Source organism: Equus asinus, chromosome 29 (assembly GCF_041296235.1).
Source record: "Equus asinus isolate D_3611 breed Donkey chromosome 29, EquAss-T2T_v2, whole genome shotgun sequence".
In the NCBI taxonomy this organism is placed as follows: domain Eukaryota; kingdom Metazoa; phylum Chordata; class Mammalia; order Perissodactyla; family Equidae; genus Equus; species Equus asinus.
In genome coordinates, this window is record NC_091818.1 from 19098899 (window position 1) to 19119398 (window position 20500).

At 43.8% G+C, this 20500-nt stretch overlaps 1 long non-coding RNA gene across 1 annotated transcript; it reads right to left on the reverse strand.

The window, feature by feature from the left end:
• Positions 1-203: 203 nt before the first annotated feature.
• LOC139042508 (uncharacterized) lies at positions 204-4766 on the reverse strand. Its single transcript, XR_011499288.1, has 4 exons — positions 4406-4766; positions 3947-4071; positions 3501-3685; positions 204-1633 (listed from the first exon to the last, which is right to left on the reverse strand). It is a non-coding gene; the product is annotated as an uncharacterized lncRNA (long non-coding RNA).
• Positions 4767-20500: the final 15734 nt, after the last annotated feature.

Below are 20500 nucleotides of genomic sequence, written 5' to 3' on the forward strand. Positions count from 1 at the left end.
CATGGCGATGGGAGGTGGAGGGAACGTGGTGACTAGGCACATCTGCCACAGAGACCATAGCCAGAGGACCAAATTATAATAAATAAATAAATAAATAAATAAATAAGATGTGCGTACTCACTGACCTTGGAAGTCCACATCTAGGAATCTCCCTCCTGATATGCCTGGGCCCTGATCAACAATACAGGAAGGCAGATATTGTTGCAGAATTATTTTTAATACAATTTAATTTTACAAGTTAATTTTTAATACAACTTTATTGAGTAGAACCAAAACAAAAAGCCAACGTGAATGTCAATCAACAGGGAATGGATTAAACACATCATGGCATAGCCTACACATGAAGCCAAGAAAAAGAATGAACTATATCTTAGGAACTTTCATGAAAAACATCTCTGACACAAATCACATTGTGTAACAATATATATAGTAGGGTCTCATTTTTGTAAAGGAAAAACAAAACAGACAGGGAAAAAAACACACAAACTCCCATCTAATATGTGTGCATTTATGGACACACAGAAAAAGGTCAGCAAAGATGAACAACAAGTGGAAGGAGTGAAAGCAACACGAATTATACATTATTGTGTATTTTAATGTATTGTTATATGTTTTAATTTACTATAAGAACCCACATTATATTAAAAGAAGGGCTACTTCATGGATTATTGTGGAGACTGAGCTAATATGAGTAAAATATGCAGCACAGAGCCACACAGACAGTCAATCCTCAATAAATAACTGAATGATGACACTGCTGGGGGGAATGCAAACAGGTGCAGCCGTGATGGAAAACAGTATGAAGATTTCTCAAAAAATTAAAAATAGAGCTACCATATGGTCCAGCTATCCCACTACTGAGTATTTATCCAAAGAATAGAATCCATAATTCAAAAAAATATATGCACCTCTACATTCATCAGAGCATTATTCAAATAGCCAAGATGTGGAAGCAACCCAAGTGCCCATCAACTGATGAATGGATAAAGATGATATGGTATATATGTACAATGGAATACTACTCAGCCATAAAAAAGGCAAAATCGTGCCATTTGTAACAACGTGGATGGACCTTGAGGGCATGATGCCAGGTGAAATAAGTCAAATGGAGAAAGACCAACACTGTATGATTTCACTCATATGTGGAAGATAACTAACACATGGACAAGGAGAACAGATTAGTGGTTACCAGAGGAGAAGGGGGTGGGGGAAGGGCGAGAGGGGTAAAGGGGCACATATGTATGGTGACAGATGAAAACTAAACTATTGGTGGTGAGTACAATGCAGTCTATACATAAACTGATAGATAATAATGTACACCTGAAGTTTACAGTTATAAATCAATATGACTTCAATAAAATAATTTTTAAAATATTGAATGTTTGTTGTCAAAGGAGATGACTTGCCAGAGCATGAAGAAACCTTGGGTATAAAGTGAGTCAGATGTCCCCTGTCACTTCCCACATCACTTTGTTCGCCCATTTATTGGATGACTGTCGCCGAGGGCCTCCTACCAGCCAGGCACAGGAGACGCATCAGGAAAGAGGACCACGTCCTGCCCTCATGGACTCACGTGCTCCTGGGCAGAAAATGATCAAATGAACCCGCAACATGTCAAGAGGTAGCGAGTGCTCTGGAGAAAAATAAAGCAGGGTGAGTGGGTAGGATGCTGGGGGCAGGTCACTAGTGTTTATAGCTGGTCTCCCATCACGTGACATTTGAGCAGAGACTTGAAGAAGTAAGGAGAGAAACCTGTGAATATTTGAGGAATAAGCTTTCCAAGAAGAGGGAAGAACGAGGGCAAAGGCCCTGAGGGAGGAGTGAGCTTGGCCAGTTTAAGAACAAGCCAGAGGCTGGTGTGTGGCTGGAGCAGAGCGGGTGAGGGGTCTGCAGGGAGGGGTGGAAGGTGAGGTCCAACAGACAGCAGGTCCTAGAGCCTGTGTTGGGTGGCCTACGGCAAGACAGGAGAGTCTGGCTGAGTGAGATGTGAAATGATTGGGGGTTAAGCTGGGCTTGATGTTTTACCATCACTGTGGTGCAGTGTAGAGAATGCATTGAGAGAGGGGAGAGTGGGGAAGGGAGTTCGGAGGAGAGTCTCCTTTACCACAGCAGGAGAAGGAAGACCAAGGACCAGTGAGCGTGGGGATGGAGGGGAGGGGATGACGTGAAGAAGAGTTAAAAGGCAAAACCAGCAGGACCTGCTAATTAATTAGATTGAAGTATGAAGAAGAAGAAGAAGAAGAAAAGGAGTCAGGAATGAATCTGAGGTGAAATTGAAATTGCTGTAGGGAATAGCCATGAGGAAGTCTTGAGACAAAGCGCTGCCCAGGATGGAGCCTCCAGCTACTGGCCCAGACACATCCTCCAGCTGTACCAAATTATTGAGTTACCCAGAATGCCCTTGCCCTACTTGGCTGCCTGGAGAACTCCTCTTCATCCTTCAAAACCCAGCTTAGGTATCACCACCTCTGAGTGGCTTAATGCTACAATTCAAATGAGTCATTTACTCTTCTGCACCGCTCTAGGTCTTGAGCACAGTCTAGTGCACAGCTTCACAACCAATGTTAAGTGCACGTGGCATGTTGAAAATAGGTTGTGAGTGTGCCCTTGGACCTCGAGGTGTCCACATTGGGCCCAGAGCAGCTGGAGCTCCTGGCCAGTCACCTCCAGCTTTGAACAGCACATCCACTGACCCTAGAGTACCACACAAATATGATTTCTGCACGTGCTATGCCCTGGGGAAAAACGGATGTACTATGCTAGCTGTACACGATGCTGAATTGGAACTATTTTAGTCTCAGTTTCAACTGAGGCCCCAAAGCAATAGATGAAACATTCCAAAGTGAGCTGCAAGATTTGCAAAAAGTGCTTATGAAGACCAGTTCTGTGCTCTCAGCCAACCACCCACTCCAAACTACGAAAGATGAGAGAGAGATCAAGGAAAGAACTGACGTTTACGGTAGATAATTTTTTGAGAGCATGCTAAGCTGTGGGTCTCACTTAGAAGAACGGGGTTGCTCGCTCTACCTCAAAACCAATGTAGGAACTTTGAGGAAGAATTTGAGGGGTTAGCCTGTGTCCTCTGAAGCTTGGGGGACACAGTGGGCTGGAGGCTGGCTGCAGGAGTCTCAAGGGAGAGTCTGGCTGGCCAGCTGCTCGGACGGCAGAGCAAGGAGAAGCTGCCTTGGGATCAGCCTGCACTCAGAGTTGGGAGGCAGAAGACCCATGGTGTTTCCAGAGGGTTAGATGAGGGCAATGCAGTGGAAAGGGGGAACAAGAGGGCCAGCAGAGGAATAGAGTGTGACTTCAGATCCTCAGGAGCTGAGAAAAGCGCAGAAAGTGAGCAGTCAGAGGAGATGCATTCAGAGCACCAAGGGGTTGGTGTGGAACCATCTCCAGGATTGTGACTGAGTTGGGAATAGGGAGTGGAGAGCCTGTGACTGCACGGTTCAAGAAAGAAGCTGCTGGAACACTTGCCAGCCGAAAGAGTGCAAACCCACCGCTATGGGTAATCCAGTAAGAAGCTCCTGGCTCCCTGTCTCTCCTCCTCCCCCTCTCCCGCCTCTCTCCACATTGGAGGAGTCAGAACCACAGCTGGGAGCAGGGCACGGTGCGGGGGCGATCTCTCTCCTGCAGACATCAGCTTGAGAGCAATGCGACGGGGGAGGAGTCAGGAGAAGTTTCACTGTTAAATGAAGCATGAAGCTTTTGATTATTACACTTGATTAGACATATTAGTTACTGAAATGAGATGACGTTTTGAGATTTAAATGACTGGGGCACATATAACATCTAAATGTGACCAGGGAAGTCATGGACTCCTGAGTTTTCCCCCAGGACAGAAAAAGAGCGGCCCCACCAAATGCACTAAAGGGAGTCTGAATACCAGAATACCCTCCCTTCCCGTCGCACCCCATGGCTCCCGCTTGTCCATCCTAACTAGCACCTTTCTGTCTCCATTTTCCCCTCTACCGCTCGGAGCTCCGTGAGGGCAGGAACCACTGCCGACGCCTAGAGGTGTCTTCAGATTTGGGGTGGAGCTTGGCGTCCAGCATGGGGTACGATGGAGTTCTGTGGATTGATCCAAACGCAATCATGTCATGCTTCGTTTCTCTTTCTTTCTTCCTAGTTTTCCCAATTTGAGCTCCTCACCCCTGGGGTGAGGAGATCTTGGCCCCCCTCAGCCCCCTACTTAGCCCTGGGGCCTCCAGGTGAGTCCTGCTGCGCTGACATCAAACACCAGTTACCTCCAGCTGCAAGCACACCTTTATCCCAGCACACCTTACAAAAACCATCATTCGGACTACCCTGCTCTAAATATAATAGTTTTTTCCATTTCTCCCAGAGTCCACCACACTGTCCCACTGCTAGCTTCCTGTCACCATATGAAGAAATACTTCCTTACCCACAGGAGCTAAATTTTACATCCCTTCTTCTCCATCTTTATCCCCTGCCTCTTAGGGGTTTTGAGTCTGTTGTGATAGAGGCCTCAGTCACTACAGTCAAAGGAGAACGAGGATGCTAACGGGAGCCGCGGAAGGACTCCGTGCATTGAAAGCAAAAGGAGGCAGTGAGGCTGCCGCTGGCCGCCGCCGCTTCCCGGCTGCACAGCGTGGGTGCTGCTGTGCTCCGGCTGGGCCCAGCCTCCCGGCGGGGACTGGGTTAGCCACGGAGGAAGGCCTGTGAGAGCACAGGCTCCGGGTCGTGCTCCATGCTCCGTTCGCCCACGGGCGCCGCAGGCCTTCCCGGCATCTCTGCTTGTTCCTGGCTCTGCGCCTGCCATCTCTGCGGCTCTGCTTTCTCACTTCCTGGCTTCCGCTCCTGCTTTCCCAGGCTGCAGTCTGCGCGATGCCAAGTCCCCCGGGCGCTGCCTGCTCCCTACTTCTCTGCCCCTCCTGGGCTCTAGGATCTGCTGACCAGGTTTCCGGTGCTGAGATTCTGGGTCTTTGCGGCCATGCCTGTTCAGTTGCAGCCCGACCCTGCTGTGGTTTTATTGGTCTTGGAATCTTGAAGTAACTGGAGTTTTTTGTTAGAAAAGATGGGGACAGAGTTAGGGGTGAGAAAAATCATCTGAGCTAAGCTGGAAAGACGGTGTTTCTGGGGAACTCTGTCAGAAAACCGCCGTCTTCCAGTCTCCGTGGTCTGTCTCCGGCTGTGACACGCTGGTCACGACTACTTAGCTGCATGGAATTTGAAGAGTCACTAAAGACTACAGATTAAAAAAATAGCCTAATAAAGCATGATTCCTATTGATAAAACTCTGGAAACAAGAAGAGAATTTTGTTGTTTAGTCTGGCAGCCATCTCGCTTTGAAATTACTAAAACAAGCCTTAGTGGAAACCATGCTCCCGGCTTCTCCGAGCGGGGACGTGAACCGCTCTTGACTGCATCGGTGGTCGTTGAGGGGGCAGTTACTCCCAGTGTGTGAGGGAAATGACTTCCTCCCTGCCAACGACGTGCAAGGCAATGAGAGCCCACCTTCCCCACCGCGTCTTTGGTGGGTCCTCCCTCTGTAGATTGCCCGCCAATATTCTTCACTGTCGCCTTATCGGATCCAAATCCAGTCGCGTGCGTGCCTGCCAGCCGTCCTCCCTCGTGCATGATTCCTTGGAGGCACGATTCCCAGCGGGAGGCTGCTGCAGGGCCTCAGGAGAGGCACGGGGAGGCCTGGGCACAGGAGCTGCTCCAGAAGCTTCCAACCCACTCCATCTTGAGCCTGAGTTCTGGGATCCAGGTGGGGCAGCACAGGGCGTCCCCTGTGGCCCTCTCCCCTTGCAGAGGAAGAAAGGTGCTTGCTTCAGCAGCTGGGGCCTCTAGGCACTTCCCTTTCCTCCTCCCTGGCACAAGACAGGCACTTGGGGGGCCCTCTTCCACCTGGGGCACCTGCCAGGGATTTCTGAGCCCCCACAGGGCTCCATTCTTCTTCTGTTCGAGCACTGCCTCTGGTTTCCCACAACAGGAAACCATGACGGGCTGCCTTCACAGGACACAGCCTGGCACCAGGACTCCAGGGCCACTCAGAAGGTGCTCATATCCCTCCGAATCTGTTACTGCGGGACAAAGGCTTTCATTCGCCACATAGAGAGAGGGCTATGGTGTGTACCAGAGCTTCCCAACCTCTGGGCCAATTGGGTTAAGAGGTGGACTGAGAAACTGATGCCCTCAGCCCTGGGGCAGCCGGCTGGGGGCTGGAGCCTCCCTTCCCATCTGTCTCATCCCCTCCAGCCTCAAGCTGTGGTCCCAGCGATCATGCAAATATTACCATTCTCAATAACAGCTATGGAGTGAAAATAATGTAAATGACAGGAGATGCTCCCAATGAGTAGATTCTGAAGAGGTAGGGCCCAAGTTCTGCCAGGGACATCCTCCACCCCCTCGGCTTGTTAGCCAGAGCATCACTATCTATAGGAGGGGCGGCCAGCAGGCACAGGGCTGTGGGCTGTGCTTCACCACTGGTGCTGGGCGGGCCTGAGTCCTGAGGGCCCACCAAGCATCTGAAGTGGAAGATTTCCCCATAATTCTAACTCTCCCAGAATCCTTCCTGGCTGCTTTTTGTTTCCCCATTTTTACCCAAAGGTAGGGTCTGCCTTGCAAACACTATGTCCTTCCCCTCGACTGGCCTTGTGCTCAGAATTCAGAGCACATGGCTGTCCCCCAGCCTGTGGTCACAGGGAAGTGGCCTCATATTAGCGCTCGGCAGGAAGATCCAGAAATGACAACCATGCTCAGCTTTGGGGGGTTTATAAAACAAGTCCTGCCCCTCCCCCCAAAAAAGCAGGGATATTTTTAAATTAAAATATGTTATATTTTCTAAGCAAGAGCTATATTGCTTTCCCAATGGCAGTTGTCAACCATTTCAAAAATGTTAGCTGGTGAGTCGCATCTCCTTTTATTCTCTCTGTTTTCTCTCACTCTGAAAATACATGTGTATATATATGCACACATTACACTTGGAGGCATATTTTCTGGGATGTAAATAACAGAGGAAAGAAAGCGGGTGGAGTTTGGAATCCTGGTGCTGAGGAGGGATGCATCTGTGCTCTTCCTGCCAGCACCCAGTTGAGCACCTTGTGACTTACCTCACCTGCCGAGCACTGGTCCGTTCTTCTGCAGCCTGCGCCACCCTTTTCATCTGTATTTACTGATGTGGTCAACAAGGGGTTGGGGCCAATGTCCCGGCCTTGCATCACTATGCGTGGAGAGTTCCCAAGGCCAGCAAATCAAACTTGGGGCCAGGTCATTGCCTACTTCCAACAAAATATGTGCATGTAGATTTCAGGCCCATTTTACTGCTATTTGCTGTAACTGTTGTCAAGGAGAAATGAGCAGGTTTGGGTACCACAAAGGCAAAAACAGAATAATATTTGAAATTTTCATATGTGCTTATTCTTAAAATCGTAAGAGCCCTATTGTGATTTTGGGACTTTCATGCTTGTCTTCGATTCTTCTCCCACAAAGTCCAGGAGGAAAACTCGCCCGTCACTTGGTGTTCTGGCTTTGGCCTTGGGATGCATCCTCTCTCTCCCCTTGCACATACGCAGCCCTTGGCACACGGCAGGGCTGAAGTGGAGAAACGAAGCTAGTGTTGCCTGGTAAATTCCATTGCGAGGCTCTCCTAGCAACATGGCGACACTAACAAGCCCAACAATAACCTTTTGTCTTTAGCTGTATAAAGCAATGTGACCGTTGGTCTCACCAGAAAATTCAAAGGATATTTTGCAAGTGAAGAGTGATTTCGAGCTGAAGCTTTGAATCAATTGCTTTCCTCCAATCTGCTAATATCAAACTGGTCAGGCACCAGATTTTCACGGTAGGAGCAAGACAGACCCAAAGAGTCCCCCTGGATAGGGAAAGGATGGGTCGAGGGAGGTCCTAGTTCTGCCCCTGGTTAGAGAGTTACCACGTACCATTGGCCAAGTCACTTCAGTTCTCTAGAACTTACTGTATTTATCTTCCAAATGAGGAATTACTTCTTAAGAGTTTATGGTACTTGTTAATGGTCCAGATTCTTGGGCCTACCCTAGTTTTCCTGCTGAATGAGAACCTCTGGGGCTGTGCTCCACGAATGTGACGTCCAAAGGCAAATGAATGACATTGCTGAACAATTATGAAAATGCTCATGTAATCAGCTTTCCATTCTGTTTACTTGGCACAGGGGGATCAATGGACGAGAGGATTGGTATGCTATGTGTATTGTGGGGAACATTGTTTTTCTCTGATAGATTTTGTAAAGAACTAAACCAACACATTTTGTTTGCTGTTTCAGATTAGCTGTCCTCCATATAAGACTGTATATCACGTGTCCCTATCAAGAAACCTTCTGAGCGTGTGCCTTCAATACATGCACTTTTAAAATATTTAATTTGAATATCTGTGTTTATTTATATACCGTATTGTGCTTTAATATTAACATATTATGAACAATTAGAAACATTAAAAATAGATGCTTTTTAAGGGAAAGAAGTTGAAATAATATTTTTAAAATTTGGTGAAAATCTTGGTTTAATGCTTTGCGATACAGCAAGATCAAAAACAATTTGTGATGCTGGTTTTGAGTTCATTATATTTTATTACTTACAATAAGTGAAAATATGCTTCACAAAGATATATAGAATCAAGTGGAAGAAGTGCCTTTTTTTAGGGCACTTACTAAATTGATGCTGATTTTTTAATTCCATCCACTAATTATCCCAAGTTTCTTATGGGCTAGTAAGTTTCCATTTTTCTGAATGTCAAATTGTTGTTGCAAATTAATCAGAAGGTGTGGCATTTTTTATATTTTTAGCAAACATATTCAAAACGTGATAAAATCCTTCATTTGGAAAAATTGGGGGCAGGTTACAAAATTCTGCTTCTAGGATTTCTACGTGGGCAAATAGGAGTTTTTACATTTGTTTCTAGCAACAGAAACCACATAAATTAGAAACATTTCTGAACGTCCATTTTCAGAATGCTGTTTCCATAGCATGGATTTCTTTCAAAAGTTGTTACCTTCTCATTTTAATATCAGTTTCTCCTCACCTTTATCTCAAAGGGACAGATGAAGCACATTTTGTTTTTGAAAATATCTGCTGGATTGTATGGCAGCCCTTCGTCACCACAAAAAAGTCAGCATGTTAGGAACATTTGTATTTGTACAAGAATAATGACGATCTCAAATTTAATAATGCTTTTACGTGCTTTGCCATTAGACAACTTAAAACCCTCTAAGGGCACAAAAGATTTTCTCGGTCATTCCCCTAGCTCATGAAGATTCTATTTCTATTTTTCTTTCAGGTCATCACAGTGGTGACATCCTGTAACATTTCGTGGATTTCTGGTTCAGCTTTTTTGTTTCAACGACGACCTTGTGACTGATGCAGTCAATGAATGTCACAGGAGGGACAGGTCTGGACGTTTTCCTCGGTGTCTTTTCTTCTTTAATTCTGTCCAAGCCACCACTCCAAGAGTGGTTATACTCTTGGAGATGGAATACCAGCCCATCTCCATTTTTTCATAAAGAGTCCCTTCTCTTTGAGTATGCATCTTTTTCTGAAACATCTTTTCTTTGGCAGGCCATATCAAAGCGTTTCCTCATGTATTTCATTATTGAAATCGAATCTCAACTATGGAGTCATGTTAGAAGCATCTCAACTTTCATTCATTCAGACAAATTCATTTAGCGATCATCCCATAGTTTGTAACTTTTACTACACTTTGTGCTTTGTGTCTTCCAAAGTGTTTTCTAACTAAAGACAGCATTTTAACTTTTTGCCGTTGCCTATGTAAGTTATTTGTCTACTGCAGTTTTTCCGATGGTGTATTTGCTATTAGATGAGAAATCTCAAAAGTGGTTTCTAACTATGTAAAAAAATTTAGTAAATTGTTTTAAAATCCTAGATTGAGAATCATGCAACTTTAGGCTTCAAACAGAACCAGAGGCTTGCTTTTTTTATTCTGAATTCTTCATTTCCGGTAGCTTGCTAATCATGGTAATTCTGTTCTATCATCCTCTTATATTGCAGAGGAACACTATACACTCAGGTCAGTGTTCAGTGCTGGCAATAATGGATGTAAAAATCTATATTTCAAATAGATTTCTTTTTTTTGGGTGAGGAAGATTGTCCCTGAGCTAACATCTGTTGCCAATCTTTCTCTATTTTCTATGTGGGTCACCGTCACAGCATGTCTGCTAAGAGACAAGTGGTGTAGGTCTGTGCCCAGGACTGAATCCAGGCCACTGAAGCAGAGTGTCCTGAGCTTAACCACTAGGCCACGGGGCTGGCCCCCGAGAACTTTTTAATTTGAGAGAATTTTAGGTTTATGGGAGGATTGCTAAGATAGATCAAAGAATTCCCATACTCCCTTCATGCAGCTTCCCTTAAGGTTAACATCTCGTATAACCAGAGCATACTTATCAAAAACAAGAAACTAACATTAACATTAGTAAAGTCTTACTAACTACAGACTTCATTTGAATTTCTCCAGTTCTTCCATTGTTGTTTTTTTTTTCTGTTCCAGGATCAAATCCAGGATACCATGTTACCAAAATAGTCAATAGTCAATGCCACATAATAATTTTGTGAAGTTTGTTTAGTTAAAACTAAATAAAATTTGGCACTCCAGTTCACCAAGAACGAGTTAACTGAAAAATGTTACAAGAGGCTAAAAGCAAAGATGTCTTTGTCACTCTCCTCAGCGTTGTGGAATCAGGGCTCACTCTTCTGCTGCACTTGAAATGAGGCCATTTCATTTCAATCTCGTGGACTGAATGAGGAGCCAACCTCCTTATGTTTAGCAAACATTAGGGAAACTTTCTTTCTTCCTTGTTTCTCCTTTTTTAAAGGCAAAAATATGTATATGTAAAAATTCTCAAATTTCCTTTCCATAGCAAGTGTCTTTGCTCTAAAGAGAGGGCCAGTGGAGGTCTTTCGTAGCCCAGAGTGCAGCATCCCGTTTGTGAAACACTGCTCTGTACTACATTCATGCTCCTCTGCTTGTCCGGAGAATTTAACCTAAACTCTCACTAACATTAATAAGGTCTAAAGTAGGAAAACTGGACAGTTTCGATGTCTTGTTCACTACTGGCCGTTTCACGTGAATTATTGATAGGTAATACACAATTATTGAGTCATCTATTAAGGCAGTTGTATACACAAATAAGTTTCTCCAGGAAACACTGCTTAAACCATTCCTCAACAAATTGTTAAATTTTGTCAGGTGGTGTAGGACAAAACCTGGGGGCTGGGGGCAGGATAGCCCGGTGGCACCCCTTCTGGCATCAGAAAGGCTGCCTAATCCCCATGATTGGGCTGCCCCTCTGTTTTCACTACTGAGACTGGAAATTAAATCCTTGATAGCTATGGCATTCATTTATTGAAAGAACAGGTAATGTAGTGGATACTGTCTTGTATCCTTCAAGAAGGGGGGCTTATCTCCCAGCTGCTGGGAATGTGCTGGAAGAAGGCCCTTACCATTAACCCTCTCTGGAGATTGCCTCGGCAGAAGAAAACCACCTCACCCAAGGTCGCCTGCTTCCAGGGACAGCCAGCATCCAGGGACTGATCAGTTGGGGGTATGAAGGCCCTTGCCCCATCTTGGGACCACTCCGAGGGGCCGTCCCAGCTTCAGAGCTCCCCACAGAGCGGAGTGAGGCTTTGCTGGGAATCCATCACAGATCAACTGCTCCTTCCGCCCAGTCCTGCTTCCCTCCCCTTCCTCTCCAAGAGAACTCCTTCATAATCGCCCCTCACACCGGCTCTGCACAGAAGCTGCTTCCGGAAAATCAACCTGCCATGTAGGTAAGTGGCCAAACGTCAAGCAGTGCAAAAGAGGCTGCAAAGGAAAATAAGCCTGTGGGTGTCTGTGGATGCTTCCAGAGATGGTCTGGTGGGTGTGAATGTAAATATATAAAAATATGTGTGTACTTTTCTGTACATTTGGGACATTTTTCTTGCAAAAATTGTAGCACCTTATACTTTAAAATTTATATTCTATTTTTAAATTTTTATTTATTTTTACATATTGATACACAAAGTTTTTAAATTACCGCCTACTATTCCATGGTGTGGACAATAATAGCTACAGTCTGAACGCCAGCTATCTGCTGGGCCCCCTTGCCACTGCTTTATGTTCATTCCACACTTGTGTATGGAGCGCCTCTTGTGTGCCAGGGACTAGGGATACCAGCAACTGTTATCTCACACTTCACTTCAACTTTAAGCATTAGCCATTATTATTGTCCCTATTTATTTATTTATTTTTTTTTTTTGGTGAGGAAGATTGGCCTTGAGCTAACATCTGTGCCAACCTTCCCCTATTTTGTATGTGGGAGGCCACCACAGAATGGTTTGGTGAGTGGTGTGTAGGTCCGTCCCCAGGATCCAAAACAACAAACCCTGGGCCACGGGAACGGAGGACTCAGACTTAACCACTATGCCACTAGGCCGGCCCCTTATTATCCCTATTTTACAGATGAGAAAACTAAGGTTTCAGTAAATTGCTCAAGGTCACATGACTAGTGAGTAGTGGCACCAGAATCTGTAACCAGGCAGCTCGTCTCCGGAGCTTCTGCTCTAAACCCCTCCTCCAGCCTCCCACACTTCAACTTACATATCAGTCCGTGAGGACGGGCAGGCAGGCTGCGTGCAATCGTTGGCCGTTATAAACGGTATAGTTGTTTGCAATCAACAATGCACATTCTTTCTCGTGTGTCTTTGCGTGCTGTCTCCCCACTTTTAAAAAGGACTGAGAAAAAGCAGCAGGTGAACCCATTATTTAACAGGATACCTGTTAGCAGTCCCAGGTCATTACCCAAGTTGTTTTAAAGGGTGCCTTTCTTCAAAATTAGGGTTTCAAGGAATCAAAAGATACTACATTCCATTCTTAATATGAAAATCTTAGGTTAAGCTTTTAAAATACTTCCACGCAGGCCCTGCGTGCAGGATGCATATTTGCAGATAGGGTAAGACCTGGATTACCATCACCAGCGTCTCTGGTGGGAACTGGAATGTTTTTATTGAAATTTCTCTTGTTTGTGTTTTGGAAAAAAATGAAAGCAGGCCTACAATCTGGGTCTGCTTTTAATCAGAGCATAATCTTTATGAGACGATGTAAGGCCGAGAATTTTTTAATCTGATATTTTTAAAGAAAAATGCATGTTCAAAAATGATACAAACTAATCAGCCTTAGAAAAACGATGGAAAACAGAAATGTCTTACATAAAAGAGAAGCAGGAAATTCCAGAGAAGTTTTGCAGGGAGGAGGGGAAACAACCAGAGTCTGTATCACTATTTATTAGGTTATTTCTTAGTATAGTGTAATATCTGGTTTTATTGAACAACCAAAATTCAGTTAAGAGGAAATTGCAGTTCGGACTCCCTGAAGTGAGAACATAGTGATTTACTGAACCTGTTACAAACCCACTATGCGTCCCATAATGCATTGGCCCTTTAAATAAATATTTCATCCTCTTTCGAGAATCTTTCCATTCTGGTCATAGACCCATCTTAGATTAGATAATTTAATGTCTAAGTAGTTTGTAATGTCTCTGTGGATATGCTTGAAATTTTTCTATTTTCGTTTAATGGTAGATTCCGCTGATTGGGGGGAAAATGTAATCTGGCATGACTTCAGGGCTCCTTGTGGGGCTGTGAAGGCGTTTTCATATAGCGCTCTGCTATGGTGGGAATAGTGGGATTCCAGTCTTCCAATAAGCTGCAAAACGATTAATGGATTTCTGGGTGATGTTGTTTAGTGTTAATACTCGGTGGAGTATATTTTTTATTAAATGTGAAAGTGGTCCAAGTATGTTTTATAGCAGGTGTGTTAACTTTATAGTTTCCTGGAGTGTCTATAATTTCAAAATTAATCTAGTCTCCTTTCATATGTTTTTGCATGAATTCTGGCTTTCTTTTTAACAGTCATAATGACTCGACTATGGAGACTAAAAACTGGCAAGAAAAAGCCAATAAAAGCATAAAGAAAGTCAAAATTTTCAGAGAAATGGGATTTCCCAAATGATATATAGTATAGTTCCCGCTCCACCAAAGCTTTCAATCTTAAATTTATTCTAAAATGCCTCATTTAGTGTTTATTTGTGCCAGTTTCATAGCATGAATCAAATCATGGAGGTTAAATGAGTAAATCAAGCATCATTTTAAGATGCATCCTTGGGTTAAAGAGTCCTCTTTTCTTATTCCCATTGTCCTGTCTCTTTCCAAAGCAAGGAATTTACATTTTTATGTGACTAAAATAGTCACGTCAGAATATCATAGGACTTAAAACTTCACCTTCTTTGGCTTACACGTTTTAATTTCCTAAACCCACTGCAAAAAGCAAAAGAATACTGGATAGATTAAAATATCTAATATTTTCCCATCATTATTCTTCACTTATTTCCCTTTGCTATAAATTATACATGTTTACTAGAATGAAAACAATTGTCTTTTCTCCTGTTGCATAAATCTCTTTGTCTACAGAAAGTGGTAAGACCTCATCCATTATTTAAGTCACTATTTCTATAACTGAACTAATACATACATGTACTTGAGCAAGTGGACTGAGAGAGCAAAGGTCCACGTAGATTTTCTGCATAAAGTCTCACTTCATGATCTCTGTAGAGATGCTTAATAGTGAAGACACATTGCCAGAAATACCAGGTTTTAATGTCATGGTGATCGTGTAAATAATATTGTAAGAAGAAGAAAAATTCAAATATTTTTAGCAAAAGGATGTTCTCCTAGTTTAAAAGACTCCTCTCTTAGCGCTCTTAATTCTCTAGGGCCCAGAATGGAAAGTCAGAGCTATTTACCCCATGTTGCTGAGTGTAAGTCAGGCTGATGTGTATTGATTGCCCTGGATTTTTCAGCACAAAAATGTGGGCTTTGATCTTTCCTTCGTTGTCTGTCCAGCTTCACCCTGCCACTGCTTTGGGTGCCCCGCTTCAGTTCCCTGGCTCTGAGCCCTGGGTTTTTCACTGGCCCCAGTGGAAGCTTCTGTGAAGGGAGGAGGTGGAGGCGAGGACAATTTCAGGGCAGCCCTAGACAGAAATAAGTGTGAAAACTTGAAGTTGTGGGAAAACAATGTCTATCACTTGCCCCGCAGCCTCCACTGCTGACCCTGCAGGTCCCCATTTGTTTAATATGTAAATTGATATACTATAAGACACGATTGGCTTCATTTAAAAGATTGCCTTGTACACTGCTGCTATGGAAGACTACCTTCTGTAAGTGACAAAATGAAATCCCGTACACCTAAGCTGCTTGCAACATTGATTTTTAAAATAAGTACCTGGTAGGGGAGTATGGGAAACAGACGAAAGAGAACAAAAGAACTGATCATAACAATTGTCCTGCTTAGAGAGGTTTATTTAAGGAATTGACCCAGGTGATTGTGGAGACTGGCAAGTTCAAAATTTACGGGGCAGGCTGGCAGGCTGGAAACATAGGCAAGAGTTGAAGTTGCAGTCTCGAGTCCCAAATCCGTAGGGCGGGCTGGCAGGAGAGAAGCTCAGGCAGGATTTCTATGTTAGAGTCTTGGGCAGAATTCCTTCTTCTCCAGAAACCTCAGTTTTTGCTTCAACTGATTGGGTGAGGCCCACCCAGTTATCAAGGGGCATCTCCCTTTAAAGTCAACTCATTGTAAATGTTACTCATTTCACAAAATATCTTCACAGCAACATCTAGACTAACGTTTGCCCAGACAACCAAGCACCACAGCCTAGCCAGGTTTTCACTTAAAATTAACCCTCACAGTGCTATGCTTGCCCCCAGCGATAAATGAAGAAACTGAGACTCAGAGAGTAAGTAACTTGCTCAGGGTCAAACTGTGAGAATAAAGTGACATCAAACTTTAGCCTCTGTAAGCGCAACATTGCTGCTCTTCCCAGCAAATTCCGGCTGCTTTCTTAGATTAGTTGCTAAATTAGACAGAGAAGAAGGCCTGAAGGAGAGCACCTGAACCTGGCAAGTTTCCATTCAAGGCAAAGGTTTTAAAAACAGGGCAGCCGAGATGGAGCCACAAGGACCAGATTGGCCCTTCTGCCTGAAATCACTGAAAACAGAGACAGTGTATGTGAAACAAGGGTTTTAAAGGCACTGGGCATCAGTCAGGAAAGGAGAGTGACCCCTGGGAGATGAGAAACAGATCAGGGAGCGCCATGATTGCTCCAGCCCTCCAGGAGCGCGTCCCAGCAGCGGGCCAGGAAGGAGACCCAGGCGGATCCTGGTGGTCGCCCTGAGTGGAGGAAACAGAGCGAGCGTCTGGGGAGGCCAAGGCAGCTAGAGCAGGCAGGAGAGGAGGGAGCTGCACGGAGAAAGAACTCCAGAAGTATGCACGGGGTCTCCCGTGAGGCTTCAGCGGGCAACCTATCCACATGCCTGTGTGAGGGAACGCTCGAGGCCGGGGAGAGAAACACCCAAGAGGATGGAAGTGAACACTTTTCAGTGGCTACACAGGGCCAGAGCATGAAATCATAATTCATGGAGCACCGGGGGAGCGCCGGGAAGTGTTTGCCTCGGTGGTGCAACGAAATCAGACCTAGACTGCGTTCTCTGCGGCTCTGCTTAACGAATCTAAAAAGCAAATCTGAAAGGATCGAGCTGCTTCCAAGCAGTTTAACTGTGCTCCAGAACAGAGTTCAAGAATCCTTCTGGCAATATGCAAATATGTAGCACCAACAAGGCAAAACTCACAATGTCCAGTGTCCAATCTAGGTTACCAGGCACACAAAGAAACAGGGAATTTTGACCCATAATCAGAGGGAGAAGTTAATCAGTTGAAACTGACACACAAATGACATAGATGATAGAATTAGTAGACAAGGGCATTTAAACAATTATTGTATCTGTATTCAATATGTTCAACAAATTGGAGGAAAGAGCATGCATAATGAGTAGAGACATGGAAAATATAAGATACAAACTGAAATCCTATGAAAACTACAAATTCTGAGATGAAAAATACACAAGATGGGATTAAAACAGATTAGATGTTGCAGAGGAAAAGATTAGTGGACTTGAAGACAGAGCAATAGTACTAAACGAAATGAAACACAGTGAGTATGAAGACTGAAAACAAACAGCATCTGTGAGCAGTGGGACACCTCCAAGTGGCCTCCCGTGTGGGGAACTGGAGCTCCCAGGCTCAGCAAACTAGGGATGGAGGGAATTCCCTCAACTTGATAAAGCTTATCAATGAAAATCGTATAGCTAACCTCACACTTACAGTGAAGGACGGAATACTTTACCCCGAAGATTAGGAACAAGACGAGTATGCTCACTCACCCCTTCTGTTTATATCATCCTGGAGGTTCTAACCAGATCAATAGGCAAAAGAAAGAAAGAAAAGTCACCCAGACCAGAAAAGAAGTAAGACCTTTTCTATGCAGTGATGACATTATCGTCCACGTAGAAAATCTTACAGAATCTACAAAAAAGCCACGAGGACTAATAAGTGCTTTAGGAAGATTGCAGGATACAAGAGCAATATACAAAAATCTGTTATTTCTATGTACTACCAATGAGCAATTGGCTATTGAAATTTTTAAAAATTCCATTACAATAGCATAGGAAATGCGAAGTACCTAGAGATAAATCTGGCAAACCATGTATAGGATCTGTGCTTAAAACTACAAAACATGGCTGAGAGAAATGAAGAACCTAAACAAATGGAGTGATTTACCAGTTTCATGGGTCAGAAAACTCAATACAGTTAACATGTCAAATTTCCCCCAAATTAGTCTGTAGAAAAAAATACATTCCCAGTCAAGATCCTTTTTGTAGAAATTGACAAGCTGATTCTAGAATTCAAAGGGGACCAAAACAACTTGAAAAACAGGGACAGAAATAGTTACCTTACTTCGATATTTATTATAAAACTGTAGTAATTAAGATACTGTGGTATTGGTGTCAAGACAGATAAATAGATCAATGGAACAGAATAGAGTAATTAAGAGAGTATGATATTGGTGTCAAGATAGACAATAAAATCAATACAAGAAAATGGAGAGTCCAGAAATAGACTCATTCCTATATAGTCAATTTATTTTTTACACAAATGTAAAGATAATTCAGAGAAGAAAGTATAATGTTTTCAACTAATGGACATGGAACAATTGGATATCCTTATGCAAAAGAATTAACTCTGGTCCAATCCTTGCACTGTGTATAAAAATTAAGTCAAAATGAATTGGAGATCTAAATGTAAAAACGAAAATTATCAAATTTCTAGAAGAAAACATAGGAGAAAATCTTTGTGGCTTCAGAATAGGCAAAGATTTCTTACATTCAACATCAAAAGAACAACACATACACACATACAAAATTGATGAATTGGACTCCATCAAAATTAAGAGCTGCTCTGCAAAGGACACTGTTAAAAACCTGAAAAGACAAGCCACAGAGTAGGAGGAAGTGTTTACAAATCACATATCTAATAAAGAACTGGTGCCCTTCATGTGTTCATAACTCCCAAAACTCAGTAACAAGAAAATAACTCCGTTTTTCTTAAATGAGCAAAAGATTTGAACATACAATTCACCAAAGATGATATACAGATAAATAAACACATGAAAAGATACTCAATATCATTATTCACTAGGGAAAGCACATTAAAAGTACAAAGAGGGGCCGTCCTGTGGCCCACTGGTTGTTTTGGGGCTCCACTTCAGCAGCCCAGGGTGTCGCAGGCCTGGATCCCGGGTGCGGACCTAGCACTGCTCATCAAGCCTTGCTGAGGCAGCGTCCCACACAGCAGAACTGGAAGGACCCACAACAAGAATACATAGCTAGGGACTGGGGGGGTTTGGGGTGAAGAAGGAAAAAAACATAACAAAAAAACTACGATGAGATACTATTGTATATCTATCAGAATATCTCCGCCATCAACCACATGGCTTTTGGTGAGTACCTAAAAGTCTTGACACCTCAGTTTCTTCACCTCGGACTCCTGCCCTGTGAGCTGCTGAGAGCTTGGTGGCGATGAGGACCAGGATGAGGCCTTAAAAACAGACATTGTTCCCATCAGCATGTTGTGACTATAAAGTAAGGAAAAAAAGGCAGGTTCTACAGTTTGGGTATTAACACTCCTCCCCTGGAGGAAAGCTAATAATGAGAAAGTCTCAAGAACCTTTGTTAAGATGCACATTAGGTTACTAAACAGGGCTGTCCTGGACCAAACTTTGAGATTTGATCCAAGACGTGATTTTTCTCTCCTGTGTTCCCACTTCTTCTGTTCCCACTGCTACTTTCTGGGCCTTTTTCCTGCTACTGTCCCACCCACTTCCCACTGCCCCCCCACCTCAGTGACACAGGGCCCTCTGGGAATTCCCTCCCAGGGAGTTTCCTTCTCTGAATGTCCGAGTGAATCCATTCCTTGCTTCCGTCCTCGCAGCCCTCAGTGTGTAGATCCCAGTTGGGAGGAGCAAGGGTTGCTCAGTGGATCACACTCAGGTTGACACACACGACGAGGGCTAACTCTCTTCACCTTTTAAGAGACACTTATTTTAAAAGAGATTTACTCCAAAGAGTGACTTTCTAATGGTGGAATTTGATACCATGTATCAAATTGGGCATGGGATTGAAGAATGTCTCTGAAAACGAATCTCCAAATTTGTTGTCTCCAAATTTTCGCACGGTGAGCCATTTGCAACGATGTTTTGAAAGGATAAGTTTCTTTATATATAATTTTATCTATATCTACTGCAAACTCTGCATGGGAAAGAATGGAATCAAATACGGATGTTTTTCTTAACACGAGAAAGTGCTGCACTGCTCTGAGGCTGTGCCCACCCCTGGTGAGTTGTTTCAGATGCTGCTAATGCCTGACGTTCTCACTGGCGGTTCCAGTGATTTCGCTCAATATTCCTGTTAATGACCTGGCGGATGAAGTGAACAGCAGTGCGGAGAAACTGGCTGATGACACAAGCGTTTAGGTTGGTAAGAGCTAAGGAGGATTGTGAGGAACTTACGATGGATCAAATAAACCTGCATGCCTGAGCAAACACGAGGACTGATAACGTTTCACAGCGAAGGGCAAAAGGTGATAGATGTTGAAAGAAATCATTTAAGCCCTACATAATTTAAGCAGTACACACTGATGCACCTAGAATTTATGTTAGTCTCAGTGGGAAAAGATCTGCTATAGGCATCAAATTAATAAAAATATTTCAGTAAAACCGTCTAATTTGAAATGGTCCTTAAAAAAAAAGAAGGCCGGGAGAGTCAAGGTATGTACTCAGAAAACAGAGGGGAAAACACAGGATGACATGTGGTGGACAGGGCCAGTGCCCCCTAACAAGCTTTCTTCTGCTGACTGTGTCCTGAGATTTCCCCCAGTGACTCCCACGCCCACTCTGCATTTGGGGAAGGTGACCTTTATTCAGCTGCAGAAAGTGAGTCAAGAGCTAGCTAAACCAGTGGTCCTCAAAGTGAGTCCCAGTCCAACAGCAGTACAAAGCTCTGGCAACTGATGAGAAATGCACATTATTAGGCCTCATCCCCGAAATATTAAATCAGAAACT